Raw genomic sequence first — 24,849 nt, forward strand, 5'->3', positions numbered from 1 at the left:
TTTTATTTTCTGGAGTGTGTTCTAAATTTGATACTTGTGTTGTTGATTATTTGGAGGGTTCCAATAGTGTTTTTGAATTGTTTTGAGTACCATTTATAATTTTTGACTTAATAATAAATATTTCCTTTTCAAATATGTGTGTAATATAAGTGAAAATATAGTAGCATATAATAATATTTTGTTTTTCTTTTTAGTTACATGATATAAACATTCTTATTTCATTTTTTCATATATTATCCAAATAATCATTAATCATATAGATGTGTTTGAACAGACTAATCAAAACGAAATGTATTTACCATTTAAAATTGGTTTTATAAATAGAAAGAGGTGGATCTTAAGAAATTCCTTATTAGCTTTATAAATTGTTTTGGTTACATTTTTCTGGGGTCGGTCGTCCTTCGTTGGCATGCTCCGATCGGTCAATTCTTCAAGTAATCATTCACGATTGGTGGTTGACTTGCAAAAGACACTCCGACGCTCAAGTCAGATATGTTTCATAAAAAGATCTATATTTTATTAAGATAGAAGAAGATGATTGTACCTGACTTCAGTTATATTGCCCATGATAATCAATAATTAATATCGTATATTTGTAGAGCGTAAGGTAATCTTACCTATTAATACATGATAATTGCCCATGAATGACCATTAACTTCGATCGGTATATTTCATATAGTACATAAGTCTCCAAAGTCCGAGCAAGCTCTTTATTAAAAGAGGTGCGTAAGGGGTTATTATGAGTTTTAAAAGAGGTCGCTCACATTGTATTTAGGGAGTTTATTTTCCATGCTTTAAGTCTTCATTGCTCTAGGTACCGAGCGGCGAACTCTAGGAGTTCTCTTTGGATCTGTTCCTTAGACTGAACAGAAAATGCTAAGAGTTCTCTTTGAAACTTTTTCCTCTGTAAGAGATTTTCACTCCAAAAATATGCTTTTAAATAAAGTAAACGCTTCAATATTTATTTTTATTATGAAAAGGCATTGGAACCTGACAAAACTGAACCTGCTGAGTAGTTTGGATTGGTAAACATACACCATCGAACTTAAGGAGACTAATGAGTCAACTAGAAGAGTGTTTCAATTAGGATTTTTTTCCCTTTCCTTTTTATGAAAACTCTATCTAAGCTAGAGATTTCATTTTTCTATGCACACAAAAAAAACATACAAAGTTGATTAGTTTTTCTTATTCTGTCGTGTTTGCTTTCGTGTCTTCTTCCTCCTCTGACAACCATGGAAAGTCTTTCTAATGCAATTTCAAAGTTCACATTTTTTATAATATTTACTAAACAAATCCGCATTGAATATATTGGATTAATAAAAAATATTATAATAAATCAAATCCAAATCCTCAAAAAAAAAAATACTATAATATAATTTTTGTAATTTAGTTTAAGAACAACACAAATTTTTATAATAATATAGAAAAAGAAACATTTTTAACTCTTATATTAGTATATAACATGTGCTTCTAATAGTGGTAAGTTTTGATTTGTTAATTGATAAGGAATACATGTCAATACGATTACCATTACAAAGAAATCCAATGATAACAACCTGATGCAGCAGCTTCTTCATTTGTTTGATCCATTGCATATTCAACCCAAAACGTCACCAAGAAAGTTTGAATTACTTTTTATTGTTTTAAGGTGTCAATGTATGGGCAAATTAGCCAATTCGTAATTTATTTGATATGATCCACAATGTTCCGCGTCATGCTTTGACGTATATTCAATTTAATTGCTATATTCTGTGCCATGTGGCTTTCAGATTTACGTCTTAATTATTCTGCCTACCAAATATTTAGCAACTCCTGCTTTCAGCTTAACACACCGCGTCATTGCTATCGTAATGAAAGCTATCGTGATCTAATTCTAACCATTTTTTCAACAAAATCCATACATATCCAAATTTAATTATTTATTTACAACTTCAATTCAACTTTAAAATCATAAACCTTATTACAAATTTATATAATAATTATAAAACAATACGTAAAATCCATAAAGGTTTGTCGTTTTCCCTTATTTTTAATCAATAATTATACATTGGTTTAATACATCATTTGATCCATACTTTTAGGGTTTGGTTCAAAGTAATCCTACCTTTTAAAAAAGTTCAGTAAAACCCCATATTTTCTTAAAAAATTTTCATATCGGTCTTTTTCGCTCACGCTGTTAAAAACATAACCGTGCAAATGCCACCGTGTCCAAACCTGATGAGTTGTGCAGTTTGATGAATACGTTACACGTTTGAAAGATTGCACTGTGTAAATATTAAAAAAAAAAATTAAAATGATGTAAGTTGGGTGCAAATCCCAACAGCCACCACTGTCGGACCGAGACCGGTGAGGAACCACACCGACGTATCCTGGTGGGTACTGGAGGGAATCCGGTGAGATCCAGGGACGCGAGGGAGCCACTAGCTGGGTATCCTCAACGACGGCGACAACGGGGAGGAAGAACGTGCGGCCTCCGGTGGCTTGTGGGCGAAATAAGAAGCAACACTAAGTTACATTCCAGAACAACTCGAGAGAGTGCGCAAGAGAGAAACCACCACTTTTTGTCCTCCACCATGAGCGTAGTGAGTAATAGAGAGAAGACTGTGAGTACCAAGGAGTTTTGTAGGGGCCCTTGTTGCAGTCACGAGATTTTCTAGGATTCAAGGGGCCTTTAAAGAATTCACTAGAAAACCCAGGTAAGGGGAGTTAGCTTTTTGATGTATTGATTGAGAATGATGTGTTTCCTTTGAAACTTGTTAATCTTGAGAAACGGTATGGATAGATAGTATACCCAATTGGAAGGTTGTAGATTGCTAAGGAAAAAAAATAGTTTGGGATGTTATTCCCAGAATATGAATGCACGGGTTGAAGGATACAGTGCATGTGATTTTATAGTAAGGGATAACTGCATATCGTGAATCTTTGGAGGGTAGTCGTGGGTTGGCTAGGTTAAGAATGTAAATAAGAGTAGGAAGTGTTAACATGTTGTATGAGTGAAATATGACAATAGAGTGCATTGGTGATGGGTTGAGTTCTCAATAGAGATACCAACATGGGTTTATGGAAGTGGTATAAATGTTGAGTAATGTACTGTCATCACATAATGGTATGAGTGGATGTTTTCTTTTTGCAAGTGAAGAGTTTCAATGCATGTGGGGGCCAAGGTAAGATGAATATAAATATTATATTTTCTTCTTGTATAGTGTAGACGTTGGAATCTAGAGAGTTAGAAGGGGTTCTTGATATTGGCATTTAATGGTTTTTGTGGTACCTATCTTGGGAGGGAAATCATCATATGGTTAAAACCAAGTGCATAAAATTGTTATTGTGCATGTGCTGTTATGTCCCTTATTGATAGGTAAAGTATGCAAATGATATCCTGGGGTTGCATGGGTGGATTATAAGAATGGCTAAGGTTTTCGTTGTGCAAATTTTAAATTTTGGGTCTATAAAACAGGTACAGGGAAGCTAAAGGAGTTTTCTTTGAAGATATAAAAATTGATGAGAGAGGTGCAGAGGTTATCTAATGGTCACGGTTTTGTTGTTAATAAGTAAGGATTCTTTGTTTTAGTTATATTGATGTCGTCCTAACAGTGAAATATCTAGTTTTATAGTTTTCGAAAATTATATCATTATTGAGTTATTATTGAGTGGAATAGTATATAGGGTGGGATCTGAAGGTGGGTATATAAAACTGGTGCATTGTTGGGTAGTGTCGAGAGAAATATTCTCTCTCTAATCAATACATTAATATCTCTCTCTTCAACCATTAAAAGCCATTTACGTTTTTCTCTCTTCGCATTTAATTCTTCAAACAACCACTTACGTTTCTCTTTCTGCATTTAATTCTTTCAGCCACGTATTCATCAAACTGCACAACTCACTCACATTTGGCCATGGTGACATTTGTACCGTTATGTTTTTAGTAGTGTGGACGAAAAAAGATCAGATTGAACATTTTTTAACGAAATCTGAGACCTTACTCGACTTTTTTAAAAGATAAGATCACTTTAAACCAAACCCCTAAAAGTAAGGATCAAATGATGGTGAGTATCAGACTCAGTATCTTTAACCTTTAATTAATACTTTAACTTTTATATCTGATCAATTAAACTATGGGATTAGTTAGATTGCGGCTGTTATTTTCCTTCTTAAAAAAACTTATATTTTAATTTGTAATAAATAAAATAAGTATATCAAATCTTTTAAAGAAACCTCAAGATAACTTTATTAATTATGTTTTTAACAAACTATAATTTTATATAGTTAATTAATAATTTTAATAAAAAATATTATACTGGAAATAAAAATTTAAAATACATCTATAAATTTATAACTTTTGAAATTTTACTCTCAAATTGAATAGATGTCCACATGATTATAATTTATTACTTAAATCGATTATTATATTGATTTTAATAATTTTATTTATTTAATATTATCCACTCACATAATTTTATGTCTAGTTTCATTTATAATCATCTGAGTTTTATTTTTATGTAAATATCGAAAAAGAATGTGCTTTTACTAACAATTATTTTCTATTAAATAATCATTAAAACGACACTTTAAATGGTAAAGAGCATAAATGTACTGGGAGGTGATATTTTTAAAATTTAAGTTAATATTATAACATTATTAAATAAAAGGTTTAATTGTTTGCTTGGTTTCCAGTCTAGCTGTAGCGTGTTAAGTTAGTCTACCTTTTTAAAAAAGTTTCAATTATGTTCAAATTTGACTTAAATTAATGTGTGAATTTAATGAAAAAGACTTGATTGAAGCAAATTTTACTATATTTGGACGAAATTTGGCTTAAACATAAAATTTTAAAAAATGTAGACTAATTTAAGACGCTACAGCCAAATTGGTACAAATCAAGCCATTAAACTTAAATAAAACTATCTCTTTATTTGATTTTAACAAATCTGATTTTTGTTTTTAAACTTGATAGATGGGGCCATGGGCAAAGATTCCAACTCAGCAATGACGTAATGAATGTGTAAGTTAGGCTGCTGACGTGGCAATCCACTACAGGCTAAGATTTTTTGTTAATTAACGACATGATGACGTGAGAACATGTCACGGTATTATCCTAGCCATGGAGCTGACGCTGTTGACGTCACAGTCCCTCATCTATTCCTGTCAGTCCTTATTCCCCGTCAACGACACTACGCAACGCAACTTCTCATTAACATTTTTATAAAAAAAATTCTTAAAAACTTTATCCACAAATTAAAAATAATAATTTAAAAACATTATACGACAAAACTCCTACAAATTAACTTATGGCTCACAGGAAAATTCATTTCATGTTTTATTCCTTTTTTTTCTTCAGTAAGTCATTATAGAAAGATTTGTCCAATCATATTCATAAAAAAATCTAAGTAAAACAAAAAAAAAACAAAATATATCTCTATTTTGTATATAACATTATAAATATCAGAAATTACACAGAAACTAAATATAAAATTACGACCGTGTGGAATGATAAACAGTTTCCATACTCCTTTTTTCCACGTTCTTTTGGAATCTTCATTTTTTTTCAAAAAGCATTACTTGAATTCATACTTAGAAGAACGCATGTAGCAATAAAGACTTCAACTTATAACTTGTATCATTTTCTATATGCTACTTTAACTATTATTTATATCTTATTTTCTAATCACTTTAAAATTATATATTAATAAAATAATAATGTTATACTTATACCATTTTTAGTTGTTTATCGTGACTGTTTTTTTTGAATTTTTACTTTAATCAATCCATGCACTATTTATATTATTTATTATATGAATTTTAGCCTTAAACTTTAAGACAATTTAACGATTAAACTGAATAGTATAATAAAAGTATAGTAAATGCACTTTAGTATATTTTAATTATACTTTACTTCAAAATTAATGGTATACAGAATGTTATGAAATTATAGATCTATAAATAAATACCTTAAGAGTTTAAAATTGAGCTATAAATGTATCGAAATATTTTATCAATAAAAATAATTAATTTTTTATATTAAAATATCATATAGATATGTCTATTTATAATATTTCACATTTATAGATCACTTTGTCAATATTTTTTCAAAGGCACGTACTTTAATACATTAACCGAACAACTTTCGGCTATTTGTTATGAAATTATATTTTTAAATGGTTATTAGTTTCAAACATAACAACTTTACTTAAAGTAATAGATTTGAAAATATAAATTAAAAGATGTTATAAAAATTTATAATTATTTTTATCGAAAATATATCTGTTTGATCTAGATAAATTAGTCTATCAGAATATGTGTGAGTTTTTATCTCTCACAAATTGAAAAATCTACCTACGATAACTCTGATACCAAATCGTAAAAAATATTTTGTGAGTAAGAAAATAAAAAATAAATCTTGGATAAGTGTACTACCTATTCTAACATATATTTATAGGTTTTCATAGATATGAGAACATAGAGAATAATAATATAGATTCAAAATATAACAACATATTAACTCATAATAACTTAATTATGTTTACATTATTATAAATATAATTTTTTTTTCTCTAATTTTAGGAGTGTTAATATTTTTATAAAGATTTTACACTTGAATTTTATAAGACTTATTTTATTTTTATTAAAATATTTTGAACTTATAAATAATATTTTGGATCGAGTATTAAAACTATATTAATCTAATAACATTATTTATTAAACTCTGAAAATTTAAGTTTGCTATGAAATTAAGAAATAATAGATTTTTTTAATCAAATCTTATGATGCTAAATACACTGAAAAAGAATATATATATATTTGATTCCTTTAAACAAATGCTAATGAGTATTAATAGGACATTAGCTATTAAAAGCAAATTTTCATATTAAATTATTAACTAATAATCTTGGGTCAGTCTTTAGCATTTGCCCACAAATTTAAAATAAAAGTGCCACGAACGTTTTTCGCAAGATAAACAAACTCTTATTTCTAGAAGTAAAATTAAATACAAATGAAAAACCTAACACATCGTTTAAATTAGGTAAGTCGTCATTAAAGTGGTGTTCAAAAACTTCAATTGTACATTGCTCCACAAACAAATTTTTTCCACCATGTGTATATCGCCCAATCCCAACACCATCTTTATATCTCATCTTCCTCACCTTCAACACCACAAATTGAGAAATACTTTATATGTAATCTTTTTAGTCCACATAAATTAAATATATACTAAAAAAATCAATTTATAATATATAAATTAGTATAAATTTTATTTTAAAAATTATCTTATAAGATTATGAATGTTAATGAAGTAATTAAAGATTGAGAATTGTTAGAAGTAAATTTTAAGTTTAATTTAATCCCAAAATTCAATTTATAAAATGAGATTTGTATCTACTTATAAATTTTATAAATTGGTCTTATTTTTATTTTATACGAGACTTTTAACGAGAGTAATGATAAATTGAAATTAAGAAGGAGTAAAAAAATATAGAAAAAAAGGAGGAGGAAAAGTTGGGCGCCGTCCAAATGAATAGGTGGAGAGAATGCAAAAGTGACATAATGTAGAACGTCAGAGAGAACAGGGTGACCAAATACCACGTACGCCGCGTGACTTAGAAATGCTACGTTGACGTAACCACTAATGACTCTTTCAAATTCTTGATGTCGTATTAAATGTTCCACACCCTCTTCCTCTTCCAACAACCTTCAACATTAACCATCCAACGCAATGCATCAAGCGATTCCCTTCAGATCATGGCGCCCTCTCCACAACCCCACCACCCATTTCACCCCACTCCCATTAATTACACATTCCCACAACGATGCTCATAACAACACTGTTACCACTCATCACGATCCTTCTACATCACCCAAACACGAACCCATGCTGCTCAACATGGTCTGGGAGAATGCCGTTACGGTGGTTGGGAGAAGAGGCTGCTGCATGAGCCACGTCGTCAACCGTTTGCTTCTCAGTCTCGGTGTTAACCCTGCGGTTTATGAGGTCGAGGAGAACGACGAAGCCATTGTCGCCACTCAATTGGAAGCTACGGTTCGGACTGAAGGGGTGGCACCGCAGGGGAAGCTGCAGTTTCCTGCGGTTTTCATCGGTGGAAAGTTGTTTGGAGGCTTGGATAGAATCGTGTCCACTCATATTTCTGGTGAATTGGTTCCTATTCTCAAACAAGCTGGGGCTTTGTGGCTATGATATCGCTTTCTTATTCTTCACTACAATATCATTTTTCTTTTTTTTTTCTTCACCCTGTTTCATTGTTACTCTTCTTCTTTGTAATTTTCCTGAAAGATGATTCAGAATAATCACTTTCTTGAGCCTTAGATTTTTGCTGTGCTATTTTGATGATATGCATGAATTCTAATCAAAACATTAAATGGGAAATTTCTACTCTGAGTTGAGCTGTTAAAGCTTTCTCTTTTATTTATTTATTTGCACAGCAAATAATCCGACACATTATCTTTGGTTTACACTTGTTTAGGAAAGACTTTAAAAAACGTTATGTTCGTTGAAGAGCAATTCTTAGGTCTACGCAAATTAAACTATGATCTTCACACACATTTAGTAAAATTTCCACAAATCATCATTGTTTTGGATATGTGGTTGATGTCAACAGTCTAAGGTGTTATGTAGTCCAAAATTTCAATGTTGTCCAGAAGTCTGATTGTTGTATCAAATTGTTCGTTCAAACCGTTCATTGGCAATAACGTATCTTCTTACCTCAGGTTTATTTATAAATTTTGTGATGAAGTTTTTATTAAAATTGACATAATTATAGTCCAAGTGTAATTATCTATCTTTAATTTGTAGGTTTCATTTTGGATGCGACTAAAAATTTGAGAAATTGTTAATTTTTAAGACTAAAATTTTGAGAAGTTATTAATTTTTATAAATAACTAAAATGATAATGTTATACTTCAAACTATTTTTTTCGTGAAAGCTATCATTTTCAACCTGCATTTGATTTCTTCATATATATATATATTTTTATATATATTATCTCTTCTATTCTCATATTTTATATCAAACCTTCACTAGAGTAAACGAAAATAAAAACTGTAACAAGGAATATATAAAAAAATCTGAAACTTAAAATTAAAATTCATTTATTTTGTCAGATAAAGACGTCCAAAATTTCATCGATTTTATCTCTCATGAACGTATATGAATTTAGAGTATTGTGGTAGTTTATATCTTTGCCTGTTACAATAATGTGGTATTCAATGTGTTTGTGAGAGCTAGAAAAAACTGCATATACTACTTTAATCAAGAGATTTATGAATCATGAACATTGGAATTTAGAGGAAAAAACTTTGTTTTCCTTTGTTATATCACAATGACACTTGAAAAAAATACTACATGCTAAACGGTTTTCTGACCTCTAACCTTTTTTTTACTAATAACAGGTTGCTTACCTTTCTCATCAAATACATTATTGAGAGTATTGAAATATTTAGTCTTTACAAAGATTATAAATTTTAAATATTCGTTTGGAATGTTATCATATATGATATTTCATCTCTTAAATTCAATTTCAGGTCGTTGAGATAATCATTCATATATGATATGAAGTCTTATATGATTTGTTGAATTTCTTTATCTTCTTGACTCTCCAAAACTAAATTCAACTTTTAGGTTGTTGATAGTCCTTCCTATGGTGATATGAAGTAAATAATCTATGATTTGTTGAGTTTCTTTATTTTTTTTTTGACTTTCCAAAATTAGAGTATATAATAACTTCTTAATGACAAAGATACGTAAAAGAGTAGCATCATTGCCATTGGAACTAGAATTATTCTTTGAATTCTTTATTTATGTATGTGATCATAAATGATTGAACTAATTGCATTCTTTTTCACCATATTTCAAATTGAATATTTTTAAAATATAACTTTAATTAGAGATGTCAAAATGGGTAACCCGGCTCGACCCGGTTCGGTCCACCACGGGTTGGTCACTTAGTGAGTCAACCCAACCCGACTTACTTATTAACGAGCTGACAAAATTTGAATCTGGCCCGATCCACCACGGATTGATGGGTTAAACGGGTTGATTCACTGACTCACACTAGTACAAAAACAACGTATAACGTCACACGTTTAATGTCCAACCACTGAATAACCAACGTTAAAAATAACTGGTGACATTTTTGTAAATAAATGCAATTATTAGACGTCATTTAGAATTGTAATTCGACGTAAAGTGATATAAAACGTCGAACGCCCCAGCATTAGACGTCAAACGGTTAGTGAATTCAATAAAAATTTAAGCGGGAGATTAAAAATTCATTTATCTTAGCGCGCGAGACCCTATTCTCTTTTCAAACTTTTCTTGAACGAAGTTTGACGACCATCACATGTAATCTTTCTTTCATTTGATACAAATGAATTTTATGTATGATTTTCGTTTGTTTTGACCGATTATTTTTGTGCTTTTGTCTTTCATAGGCGCAATCTGCTTTCTCTGTCACCGGTGACGACACTTTATTCCAATGAACCCACCTTTTGAATGTTAGCTTTCGTTTTCATTTTGAAGAACTTATCTGTTGAACTTGTTTGTTATTGTTTGATTGAACTTGTTTGTTGTTGTTGTTTGATTGAACTTGTTTGTTGTTAGTTATTGTTTTTTGTTCTTGATACTACGTTCATAGTTCTTGCTTTATAAAATACCAAAAACTGAAATTTGTTGTTTTTATGCTTTTCAGGTCTCATAAATTTGTAAAAAAGTATCACAATTAATTTTAAAAAATAAAAAAGGTGATTAATGTCGTATATTAACAAAATTCGACGTTAAATTAACGTCGTATATTGACAAAATTAACTTAACGCGAATTTTTTAAATTCGACGTCAATTTAACGTCTCCTAATATGGCGTCGTTCGCGAATTCGTCGTTCGCGAATTCGTCGTTAAAAGCCCAAAATATTCGACGTTGTATGCGATTTTTGTACTAGTGTCACTTAATTATAAGTTTTTTTTAAAATAAAAAATTATAATTTTTTAATTCAAATCTAAATAAATTTCACTCTAAAATGATCTTAAACTCCAAAGACTATTAAAAAAAATATATCATACAATCTAAGCGTAATAAAAAACAAGCACAAAAGACGAATAAATAAATTTTTAATATTGATAATTTTTGTATCAGTTATCAATTTATAATATTAGAGTCTTGAATAGATAAACCTATAACATTTCTCTCTCTTGAAACATCTTTTTTTTATCCCCATTTACAATATAATAAAAAAAATGCTAACTAATAATATTGAAACACAAAATAATAAATAATTAAACTAAATTAGGTGGGTTGGTGAGCCAACCCGGCCCACTACGGATTCAACCTGAGTGAGTCGGGTTAAAAACTAATCCGCATAAAAGAATTACAATTTTTTCAAACTCAATCCGACTCAAACCCGTTGTGGGTCGGATTAACTCGCGAGTTACAACCATTTTAACAACATTAACTTTAATATTGTAAACTCGCAAAGCATAGTACAAAGAGTTCTCGTAAAATTAAATTTGTGAAAACTATAATAAACCATTCACATGAATGAGTCCAAGTATATTTTTATGAAACAAAATCAAATTTCTTGACAACAATGATAGAGTCAAGTATATTTCTTATGAAAGAGTCCAAGTATATTTTTTATGAAACAAAATCAAATTTCTTAACAACTACAATAAAAAGAGGCAAGTATATTTCTTATAAATAGTTAAAAATAACTTCATATTATATCTATTAATCATCGAATTTAAATTTATTGATATTTCAAGAGAAGAATTTATTAGATAAATACAATAAAATTTAAGTTAAATCAGCATAGGAAATTAATCTTACTTTCAATTTAAAATTTTAATTTATTTATGAGTTTTTTTCTTTATATGTTACTCAATAAATTTCATATTTATTTAATGTGACACTAGTGGAAAAATCGCTTTTTATGATAAGTAAAAATGACCTATTATGATAGGTAATCTTGCATCATAGTTCTGGGCATCGTAATAGGTCTGCACATTTTATGACAAACAGAAAACTCCATCATAATAGGTCAAGCGTATTATGACGTACTGTCTGTCACCTATCATAATAAGTCTAGTGTCTTATGACAGATTTTCACTTATCAGTCATAATATAGCGAATTTATTATGATGCAGCTGGATTTACCTATCATAATATGTAGCGTTTTATGATGCAGATTTTTTCACCTATCATAATATGTAGAATATATTATGACAAGTAATTATTCACCTATCATAATATATACTTTTCATAAATAAGCTTTTATTACATACATTGTTCACCTGTCATAAAAACTTGTTTTGTATTATAATCTCATCAATCAATTTATAATCAATATAACATAACATGAAATGAACATATTCAATTAAACTAACATAATGGAATTCATTTCAAACATTAAATTATATAATAATATTTAATACATAATTTGTACATCAAACCATATATTAAATCCAAATATAACATTAACCTACACTACATTGTAGTCAAGTTTCTACAATTTACTAACACTTAAAATAAAAGAAACCCACTTAGTTCTAATGTTTTCAATGTCTTGAGCTTCCATTGGAGATGAATCATTAAAGGATCTACAAATAAAATATTTAAGTTAGAACAATTTTGTAATGTGTGCAGAAAACATACTCTAATAATTATGGTATATACACCTCATGATAACATTGTCAAACATATATCTAAACTTTGCAGTGATATTAATCGTGAATTAAGAGGTTAAGCTGACTAACAATAAACCTAATGGACCCACCCTTCCCTAGTCTTCTCATGGCAGGAGTTTTATAGCATTGGACCTATATTTAATTGTCAATAAATGAAATAGGTGACTTAAATCAGTTTACTGATGATACCTGAAGAGAAGAAACATCATATTTTAATCCAAGGCATTCTTATGGTGTTCGGGGTCACAGAACAAGGATAATTAAATAGTTATAGAATAAAACAACACCTGCAACAATAAAAAACACCAAAAGGCTCAAACAACCAAGCAAACCTAACATGAAAACATAAGCAGGCAAGTACACAATCAAGGCCACACTTGGGTTTCCAAGAACAAGAAGAACATGCAACAGCACAGAGTGAGCGAAAGATTGAGACTGATTATTTGGTTCTTTATTTACAATCGACACTGCCTAATTCCATAAATTGTAGCAATAGAAAGGGAATCTACTTGAGGAAACCCTAGGTGCACCGATTAATCGATTCAAAGACAAGATTGAACGGTAGAAATGAGGGACGATGAAAAAAAGGTGTTTTAATCGGTGGAAAAGGTAATAAACGATGATTTAATCGGTGAAGTCGAAAAAAAAGGTGAAAATAGGAAGGAAATCATGGAGAAGTATGAAACCCTAGTAGAGGATGATGTTTAGAGTTGGAGAAGACTCGCAAGGCAACAACAAAGATGAGGTTATGTGACATGTGAATGCGAAATCAACAAGAAGCGGAGAGAATGAAGACGTACGCTCCTGTTGAAGAAGTCTCGAGAATGAGAAACTCGAGAAGGAAGACGCAAATTGGAGTTTCGAGATGTGTAAGTGTCCGATGTGCTCTGAGACGAAAATGAAGGAGGGGGTTTTGCATTGTATTATGATAAATATTTTAATATCTAGCATAATATCTTTTCATCATAATTTCCATTTTGCCAACGCGCTCAATTTATTATGATAGGTAGTTTTTACATGTTATATATGTACTTTTTATTACGAAAATGTCACTACTGCACCTATTATGATAGGTTTCTTAAAATATATCATAGTTTATCTTAATTTTATTACAAAATTGCCATCGGTCAATGTATTATGATAGGTGAATTTCACCTATCATAATAGCCCGTCATGGAATCTCTTTTTCCACTAGTGTGAAATTTAGACTAATATTTAAATTTTCAATACTTAATTCTCAATATATTTTTTTAGAAAAATCTTATCAGTATAAATCATATATTCACTAATATTACAATTGGTGATGTCGATTATTTTTGAATTCTTCTTTTCAACCTCTAATTAATTGATGTGGCTTTGTTTACTATATTCTCAAATGTCATAAAGAATTGGACGAGATTACCTAATACACTCATACGAAAGGATTTAATATCAAATTTTGCGACAAATTTTGTATATATTAATCTCTGAACATCGTTGATCAAGAAGCTAGCGTATTTCTTTATGATTTCATTTCAAATGGAATCAAATTCTTCTAAATAACTACATTTTATGCAATCATTGAACAAACTTTGAAACCTCTCTAATCTTGGCCATGGTTGCATCTTTGTACTTACAAATTGTCTTTAATTGTTGGTTTGGCATACTTTCCAATAACACTTCCATAAGAGAATAAAGTACAACCAAACATGACATGTGTTGTCAATGGTGATTTACACCAACAATAGAACAAAATCAAAAGTTATATATATTAGAATGATTGCGGGTAGCCATGGAATACGGAGAAGGCGACCAAGAAAGAAAAGCTAAAACAAGAATCAACATCACTACTGAAACTATATATTACAGTGTACATGAAACAAGAAAGGAAAACTTTATTCAAAAAAGGACCAATCTTACTATCCAGTGTACAAAGAAAAATATCGTCTAATGATTAACTTACATGTCAAATGCAGAAAACTAATGTATACAAAAAGGAACTAGAAATGAAATATATTCATGATTCTTTTTTACTTTCTACACAATCAAGTTGAAGACAAAATCACTTTTTTTATCTTTTATATTTTACAAAATTATCAAGTGTTTGTTAGAAGTTCTAAATCGACTAAAAATAAGATCAATTCATAGTTTATAAGTAAGTGCAAACATCATTCTACAAGTTGATTTTGTGGATTGAATTAAGCTTAAAAGTCCATTTTTAACATGGTATCAGAATCATGGTTAGAGCCTATTTTAATAATATTTGTTGTTTACTGAACATATTATTGTATGATTATCGGACTGCTATCGGACCTTTCATTAAAAATGTTTAATCCCACGTATATTTTTTTTTAAGAAACTCAAGGTTAAAATTGAGTTGCATGAAGAAGAGTGGGTAGTAATAGAAAAATATTTATGATTGGTGAGGTGGTGGTTGTAAAATAAATTCTGAATCACGTTTGGATAAGATATCTTCCATGGTCACGTTGTGTTTGTCTCATTATTGAATCCTGTTTCTGAGAGAAAAATAAGGAAACATAAGTTGTTACGCAAACTCAAGTATTATTATTAATGGTGGCTTTAGAATTTACCCAATGAGTGGATCCAGTTGCGTGTCATCCTTTTTCAACCCTCATCATCGCCGACACTTGAAAATACACATTTTAAGTTAGGCACTAACTATGACCACAATCAAAATCTATGACTAATTTCTCACGTGTCAATTCTATTTAGAACAATAAAATATGTTCGATAATTATAACACTTGATATTATAATAAATACAATAATTTGTTTCTTTATTTTAAATATTTATAATTTTTAGATTAAATTTTAAATTAATAATAATCTAATCATAACTCAATTACTAATAATCCTATTTTATTTTAAACTAATTAATATTAATATAAATCTCAATATCTTTTTTTTCGGTCAGTCACATAATAACTGTACGCTCCATGAAAAATTAATAATACAACCCTTCAATACAAAATATTTTAATGTGACTTCATTTATTTATTTAAATAACATAAATTCTACTTATATCATATGATTAATGTATACCAAGTTAGGTATTCCTAATTAACACCAAAAGTTGTATCTTAAGTTACTTCAATCATATCAACTCAAAATTTAATCATTCAATTAATTTGTACCTCTAAGTTCCTTCAATCAGATTCAACTCAAAATTTAATCATTCAATTAATTTGATTTCATTGAATTTATTTGATTTTCAACACAGATTTGATCAAATTTTAGTGTTTGAAACTTGATCTAAACCAGAATAGAAAATGAAAAAGAAAAAGATAAGTTATGTTTTATATTTATAATATAAATTAAAATTAAACACGGATTAGAAAAATGAAATTAAAAGATTATATTATTAGATGCAGTTTTATTTATATTTCACACAAATAAAAATAATTAAATTCCATGTCAAAAAAATGCCTGCCTATATTTTAAGCAAAGTTATGAACAAAAAATACATGAGGGTACATAAATGAATGAATTTTAATTTTCGCTTCCGTGTTTTTTTTTTCTTTTTATCTTAAATTATAATTTTTACTCTTATTAAATAAATTTTAGGTTTAATTCTTTTAACATAAATTTGTTAAATGTAAGCCCCTAAAAATGACATATGGAAGGGAGGAACAAATGTCTCAAATAAAGAGATTGAACATTTTTATACAAATTTTCAAACCGTAGCTCATCTCATTTTTTTTCAGAATATGTATCTCTCTAAAACTCAAGCCTCTACCTTTTCTCCTTCTTCTCTCTAGAAATTCTTCATCTCCTTTCATCTTTCCTCAAACAGTCACCGTTTAAGCAATCTAGGAGTCAAGATCATTTTCTTCCACAGATCAAAAATCAAGTTTAGAGTTAGTAAGTTCACTCTCTTCCTAGAAATTCTGTTTCCTAACATGCAAGCCAAGTTTTTGGTTGCATGTGCTCATCATTTTCTTATTCTCGTTTCTAATCACGTTCTTGGTCTTTTGGGGTGATCTTTCCTTCTCAATCGGTGAGCTTTAGGTGTTCTAGGATTTTGGTGTGTGGTGAGCGCAATTCTGTAGTTGATTGAGCTTGCTGTCCGATCAAGAGGTAAGGGAAGCTTGTGATTTAATTATGATTCTTCTGTGTATGGATTGTTGCATGTTAGTATGGTTGCATGTTTTAAATGGTGGTATGTTGAGATGTTTCGTTGATATTGGAAATGTTGAAGTTTTCTACATATTAATCTAGATGTGTTGATGTTGTTAAATGGTGTGAATGGGTAAGAATAAGGTTTGATCATAATTCTGCAATATTCTGCAGAATAATTACATGTCGCCGAGAGTCATTTGTGACCATTCGACCTTTTCAGAGTGTTCGGTATTAACTGAATTCTACTTTTGTAGAGTTTTTCAGTTAATGACCGATCAGTCTTATATTGTGTATAATTGAATATAGCGCTCGGTCTAAGTATAATTTTCTATTTTCACGCATAAGTCAACCTAGATAAAAGTATTCAGATCAGTTAAGCCCTCGGTATTATAATTGTACTTAGTTTGTAATTTGTGTTTAGTAGCTTCAATGATCGGTCTTACTTATACATTATGTATAAGTTCAGAGCGTTCGGTCGTGTAGTAGCCGTTATGCTAGTGATAACGCTCGGTCGTATACTAGCCGTTATGCTAGTGATAACACTCGTTCTTGTACTAGCAGTTATACTAGTGTTAGCGATCGGTCGTATACTAGCTGTTATGCTAGTGATAGCGCTCATTCTTGTAGTAGCAATTATGCTAGTGTTAGCGATCGGTTGTATACTAGCCGTTATGCTAGTGATAACGCTTGGTCTTGTACTAGCAGTTATGCTAGTGTTAGCGCTCGGTTGTGTACTAGCCGTTATGCTAGTGATAGCGCTCGGTCTCGTACTAGCATTTGTTCTTGGGAGTGTTCGGTCTCGTACTAGCGCTCATTCTTGGTAGTGCTCAGTCTCGTACAAGCGCTCGTTCTTGATAGTGTTCGGCCTAAGCCAATAGTGTTCGTTATAAATCATAAGTGTTCGGTCTAAGATTCAAGTGTTCGGTTTTAGCTTTAGAATTTGGTTGTTTTGGCGTTCAGCTTCAAAGACGTTCGACTCATGCTTGAGTTTTACTCTTTACATGATCGTTCGGTCATGTTCACGTATAGGGAGTAGTCTCCCTTTCGGTCTTGTTCAGAGGTTACGCTACACTTTTCCATTCGGTTGTAATCAATGATGGTGATTGTTTTACTGTTCGGTTTAATTTTACTTAAATATATTATGGATAAGGAAGTATGTTGGTATTATATTTCAAGTTGGTATGGAAGAGAGTTCCAGGGAGGAATGTCTCGGTGAATGGTTATTGAATTGATAAAGTATGAATATGGATAGACTAAGCTAACGTTCATCCTGACATTCTAATGGTCACCGAGTCTCAAGTAGAGAATGGTGACGCATGTGGTGATAATAGCAGGAGGCCTGGTCGCGTATAGCTTGGGGTTCCAGCTAACAGACTAAACTCATGTTGTAGCTTGCGGTTTCCAGCTACAGTGAGGGATGAAGGGCTAACCTCGTGTGGCGGCTTGGGTTTCCAGCTATGGTATTCATGAGGTTTCCAGTTTACCTTTCCACGAGTGCAAGAACGGCTGTAGCTACATATTCATACAGTCCGGATAGTCAGAGTAAAAGTGGTCGGTTATAACATGCTTGTATGGTTTCGGTATATGTATTATTGTATTATATGTTTGTCTGAATTGTATGTTAACATAGTTAATTAAATTACACTAGCTTACCTTTATTTCCTGTCTTGTCATGTTGTCCGTTCGGTCGTCTTTGTCATTGCAATGATCACCATGTGGGTGTGAGCAGAAGGTGATGAGGGTTCTCTAGAGCAGGCGCTGACAGGAGAGGATGGTGTCCGTTGGAGTAAGACCGTCAGTCTTGTGCTTATTTTTGTATTAGTGTAGGACCGTTCGGTGTAATACACTGCTTGTATGACCGTTCGGTTGGTTCTTATGGTTTGTTTGAGTATATGTTTCTATAAAATTTTAAATTTATTGTTATTTTTAGGATAACTATAAGTTAAGTTTATTTCATGTAACTGTTCTAGTTTATTGTAAATGTAAGGACTCTTAAGTATAGTTTTAAGCTATATTTCTGGGATGTTACATTAAACACTCTCACAGCTCCAAAACCATAAACTACTATGTTTGGTGCGTATAACGTTCATGCTGACACATTCGTATGATAGCATGAGTTTCTCTTACCAAATTTTATTTAAATAGTGTTCTAACAAAATAAAATATGTTGATAAATTAAAATCAACTTATAGTTGACTTGCTATTCAAAATTTTAAAGAATTTAAGAGTTTTTATAAAGGTTTAATCATTTTCAAGGTAGTGCAGAAACGTCTTAAATAGGTCTTTCTATTATTCGTTGTTTGAATTAGGTTCCTAGTCGTGTAAAATTGATTCAATTGCACTCTTGCTGTTGATGACAACCTCCTTGGCTAGGTTGGGCCAAAGCTAGGAGATGTGCATGTAGGTGTGTTTCCTTGGATGAATGGTTCAGAAATGTGGTGGTAAATGGTCCAAGGATAATGAGCTAAGGTAAGGATGGGGTAGAAGCTCAAAGCCTTTAGGAGATATGGTGGTGGTGGTGTAGTGTTTGGTGGCCCCAAGAGACGTTAAGCCAACTCAAGGAGGAAGGTGACTAGAAGGGCCTCTTGGGTTGTTCTAGTCTTGATCAAGGAAGAGTATTGTCATATTTTGGCAGCATAACATTACATAATTCTAAGATGAAATACAAGGGTGGAGACACCTCTATTTATAGGCCAAGGGTGTCTCATTCTAACCCTAAAAGCATGATCTCCCATATTTGCTCTCATTGGCAAAAAAATGAGGCCTTCTAACCTCTCCAATGATGGAAGGACATGTGGCCACTCACAAAACACAATCATCTTCATTCCTAGAGTGTCATGTGGCCACTACTAAAAGTAAATCCTCTCCACTCCTAGGATGCCATGTGGCTACCTTTTCAAAAGCAAACCCTCTCCAATGGAAACATGACACATGACACACACTTTCCACTTGGTTTGGATGTCTAACTTTAAGGAAAATCCTATGCTACTTAGACCTTAATACAAGCCTTAAAAAAACCTACACTAGATGGCCCAATACAATGGCCTAAATTCCTACACTATTTTTCAATCCATGCTTCATGATGGCTCAAATGGTAGTCTACAAGGTAAAATTGATGTCATCTTCATGGATGACTTACACTCTCTTGAAAGTGCTTGACCATGGTTAGGAGATTTTCCATCAGCTGTCAATTTGAATAAACGACGTTAAGATAGATGGCATGCTGACTTTGCATGGTTAGATCGCATTACGTTTAGTTAGTGGCATTACGTGGAACTTAATTATTTTAAGTTTTAAAAAACTAAAATTTAATTAAAATAAAACGTGTTCTACTAAATTATGGATTATTTAGGGATTTTTTTGTATAGAATGAGAATTTTTGTGTATATAATAAAGGTATACAAATTAAAGTTCAACAATCCAACAAATGAATTTCACAATCAAAGAAATCATCAAACAATCCAACAAATTACATAATCGTCTCAAGCAATTAAACACAATTTGCCAACATTTAGGAATGATACTAATCGTCATGAGGAATTATCAGCTTCACCATTTCTATTTGGTAGCAACAACCCATTAGAATGCACCCAATCAGCCCCAATCACCCTCAGAATGGATCCAAATCAAGAAAGAAACAAAACACAAAAAGGAGGGGAAATAGTGGTACGCGCACACAAAGAAACATGGTAGAGAAGATTACGAAGATAGTGTGATTAAATCTCACTAGAGATGGAAAAGGCGAGCGGCCTAGGGTTCCAACGTCGCATAGCGACAAGAAGATGAGGGCTCCAACGACGGCGAGCTTGCGGCGAGCTCACGTGGAGGTGGAATGGCTAGCGATTGACGCACAATGGTTCTCATTGATGCAGTTGATGATCAAGGTCGTCGGAGTCTCGCTAGAACTGTGGGGGAGAGAGAATATGCTATGTTCTGGGTTTGGTGGTGAAGAGGAAATGACCACTAGGGTAGGGCGGAGGAGAAGTCGTTGCTGTTGAAAGTCAATGCTTGCCAGCGCCTTGCTAATGATGACATCAGATTTGAAGTTCGCCCCCGAGGTTGGAGATCGTGATTGTCTCAGTGGTGTGCGTGTGAGGAGTATATGAAGAAATTTGAGAGTGAATGAGAACAGTCTGATTGAGTTGGTCAATGAGAAGAGAAGAAAAATTATATTTTACATTAAACTAAAAACTCAGTCACTAACACCTTCAATTTGCCACATGCTTCATATTTGCAAAGTCAACATACCACCTCATTACAATTTTAACATTGTTCACTCACATTGACAACAAGTGTGTAATTAAATCAATTTTACATGAATAGAAACCTAATTCAGATAACAAATGATAAAAGAACATATTTGAGCATTTCTACACAGAGACCATGATTAAACCTTTTTATAAACCAGTGTGTGAACAAGATTTATTTATAATCATGATTTATTTATTTTCTTACAATATATTATTGTTAGTTATTATAAAATGGTCAAATTTTGACACTATAATTTTTCTAATTGACAATATCCAGATTACGTAATAAAATAATGCATACGAAACTAATCAATTAAGTAAAACTCAAATTAAGAGAAACATTTCTATAACAATGGTGCTTACTTGAGGCAATAGCATCTTTTGTTTTTAAGTTTCTCTTTCATAAAAATATAAGGTATTTTATAATTATATTTAAATGTTATATTTTTGGCGAAGTCATAAATAACATTGGGGCCATACATTGTTCTCAAATAAGCATTATGATTCACGAAATTTGATGGGCCTATTGCTTTATGTAACGGCCTCTTAACATGTATGTTTTGATGACAATATGTTTTGTCTTCCTGCACTTCTGTAATTTCTATCTGTACCCCCACAAGTTTTAAAACAAGTATTTTACCTTTTATAAAAGTCATTTCCGGGTAGCCTGTTTCAGAAATCCTCTTGAGCAAACTTTCTGAAATTTTTGGAATATGACTTTTGAAATAAAATTTTAAAAATGAGATTTCTGGAACAAACTTTTCTTAACACATGAAATGTATTCCAAAATTAGCTTTATACAACATAATTTTGTTGTAGTGTTTTCTTCTTTTAAGATGGGATGCCTTGTGAAACGATTTGTTGGGAATGAACTCTCAAACATGTGAAAGGCCTTCCGAATGAGATTTCAGAAATATGTAAAAGAAGTTTTGGGTTCTTGCAAAGAGTTTGATAAGAAATTTAATAAGTAATATTTTTATTTTATCTTAATTTTTAAACTAGAACATGAATTTTATTCTATTTCATTCTCTTCAAATAACTAAAAAATAGACAAATTATTACAATTTACTATCGCTATGTTTAGTATTTCGATACGTATGATCAAGTTCAACTATTTAACATTGGTTGTTTAGGTCTAAATGTTGTTTAGAAATTTAAATTTTCTTATAATTGCTCGTCCAAACTGTTTAAAAGATACTTGTAGAAGATATTATGATATAAAGTGAGTTCAATTTTTGATTGTTCAAGTATTAATGATCCAATAAATACAAATCATCTATGTCTTTATCTCAAACATACATTTATAGATTTTATGATGAACATTAATGACCTAATTACAATTCAATATTAAATAATTACACAATATTTCTAAGTTAACCAGTATTAAAAATAATTGTCTCTGATTACATGTCGATCGATTAAACTCCTACTCTTATTAGTCGCTCACTCAGATATCATTGTAAAAACTGATCCAGATGATCTTTATTTGAGCTTATATTAACATTTGAATCTCTAGCATGTGGGGTTGCAGTTATCTTAAAGACAAAGCATAATAATAAAATAATAATAATAATTAATTAAAGGGTAGCATGAATTTAGAGGTTAAGGTAGACAACAAAGATCCCTTTTTATACGCATACACTTTTGTGTACGAAAACGTGTTTGCGATTGATTAACTATTTGAAATTATGATTGATGGGAGTGGAAGATGGGCCTCCATGGCTTGCAAGGCAGTTTTGTAACTTTGTCTTTTTCTCTCTTCACCCATCCAATTTTTTCCAATAATTCATTTTTAATTTCTTCTAATATATTCAACCATTGTTCTTTTATCCATAGTGCAACTTCAAATTGGTTGTGCCCATATAATTCTTGATGCTGACCTTCCCTCAAAACACATCACACACAAGATAGTGACCTTTCTTTACCCTAATAATACAACATCAATGGATTTTCTTCACTAAAATATTTCTGGTTTGGGCATTATTTGATCTCCCTCTCTCTCTCTCTACGTATGCTTGGTCCCTTCCTTTTCTCTATTAAAGGACATTATTAATAGCTAATGCATGCTTTGATTCACCTAAAAGAAAAGAGAGATATAGAGAATGCTATGCTAGTGCTGTGGGGTGCTTCTTTTTATATATTTTTTTTCCTCAATACTTTAGTTTTGCTTTTAGCTAAGAAAGAGAATCCTTCTAATCTTGTTATGTTACATGGCAATTCATAGTTGGTCGATTGAGATTGTAGTGCTCGTCAATTCCATTTCCATGAGAACAAAGTGCTTGCCTCTTCACCCTCTAACCATCTTCACAAACACACTCATGCAATAACTCTACATCAACTAATTCCTTTTATTATTGCTATTCAAATTAATTGGTGGAGTAGGGTAGCCTATACATTCTATCATTTACACAAACTCTTATAGATCTACTAAGAAGAGATATTTTATAGAGAAAAATAAATTTTATAAAGAGACACAACATCAATAAAACTTGGTTCAAATTATATAAAAAATGATACGGCTTATCTTCTAAAATTTTAAGATAATAAATTTGTAATTTTTTTATTGTATATTATTATTTTTTTCATTTTTACTTGTAAAACTTAAACTTACGTTTAAATTTCTTAAAAAAATTTATTTATTTATTTTATTTAAGATTCTACAGCAATATATTTATATCTCGACCATGAGAAAAAAAAATTAACAAATTAAGTGAGTTAATTATTAATTCCTTTGTGATGAGATTTACTTTCCATGGAATTGTGCTTGTGTATTCCTCGTGTTTATTTTGTTAATGTTGCAATGGAAGTGTTGCTCCCATTAAGTGATAGCTACATCATTTAAAATGGTTTTTTTCATTTTGACCAAAAAGTTACCAATAATGATGCAGAAAGCTAGCATACCTCAGCACTCAACATCAACGTGAAAGAGAGAACACCGCGATACGGAAGCATCTACACCAAATTGATTGCATGATATCTATCTATAACTAAAATGTTTAAAGTATCACATTTTATCTTTAGATATTTCTTTTCATTCTTTTATATGCTGTATTTAATCATTCCAAACATTAGTTTAGTGGAGTTTTAACTTCGCTTGTTATTTGATGAATATACAACATTCAGAAGTTTATAGAATTCGATGGCATGTTTTAATGAATTATCTATTTTGTGAGCATATAACTCATTTGCATTTTATTTTTCTGTAATTCACTTTTGATTATTTAAATGGATATCTTGATTTTATTGGATTTTCATGTACATCATAGATGAATTTGGTTTTGAAGTTGAAGTGAACATTTTGTTGTGCTAGCGTTAATATAGATACATCTTTTGAGTTATATTGAAACAAAAGGGACAGATGTGAAAATTTTAAGGAAAAAAATATCATACAGAGAGACATTGAGCCTATAAAGTGGTAGAAGACGAAAATTTGTGATTAGACTCTGTTGGTCACTGTCTGACAATCCATATTGGTCGCACAACGAATTTGAGTCACATTCAAATTCTCCATAAATTTCTTTGACCTGGAAGTGATGAAGAAGATTATTGACAACCATAAAAATGGAAGCAATTCCTTTTTCTTTTGAATTTTTATTTTCTTTTTAGTTGTTGAGTTCATTTGTAATGTTTAATAAACTCTCATTAGGAAATTGAATGATAATCTGAATATTGCAATTGACAATTTCTGTAGACTATTTAAATTTAATAGCCATCTAAATTTTGAGTTTAGGAATAAGATACATTGTGTGAATGTTTTTAAACATTATTTGTTGATGACTTTTCACTATTGGGAAAA

The 24,849-nt window shown here is 30.9% G+C and overlaps 1 pseudogene; it reads left to right on the forward strand.

Moving 5' to 3' along the window:
- The first annotated feature begins 7,657 nt into the window (after window positions 1-7,657).
- On the forward strand, window positions 7,658-8,403 carry LOC148197351 (glutaredoxin-C9 pseudogene; annotated as a pseudogene).
- The last annotated feature ends 16,446 nt before the right edge of the window (window positions 8,404-24,849 follow it).

The sequence above is a fragment of the Vigna umbellata genome, chromosome 6, assembly GCF_029865625.1.
Source record: "Vigna umbellata cultivar VRB3 chromosome 6, Vumbellata_1.0, whole genome shotgun sequence".
Classification (NCBI taxonomy): domain Eukaryota; kingdom Viridiplantae; phylum Streptophyta; class Magnoliopsida; order Fabales; family Fabaceae; genus Vigna; species Vigna umbellata.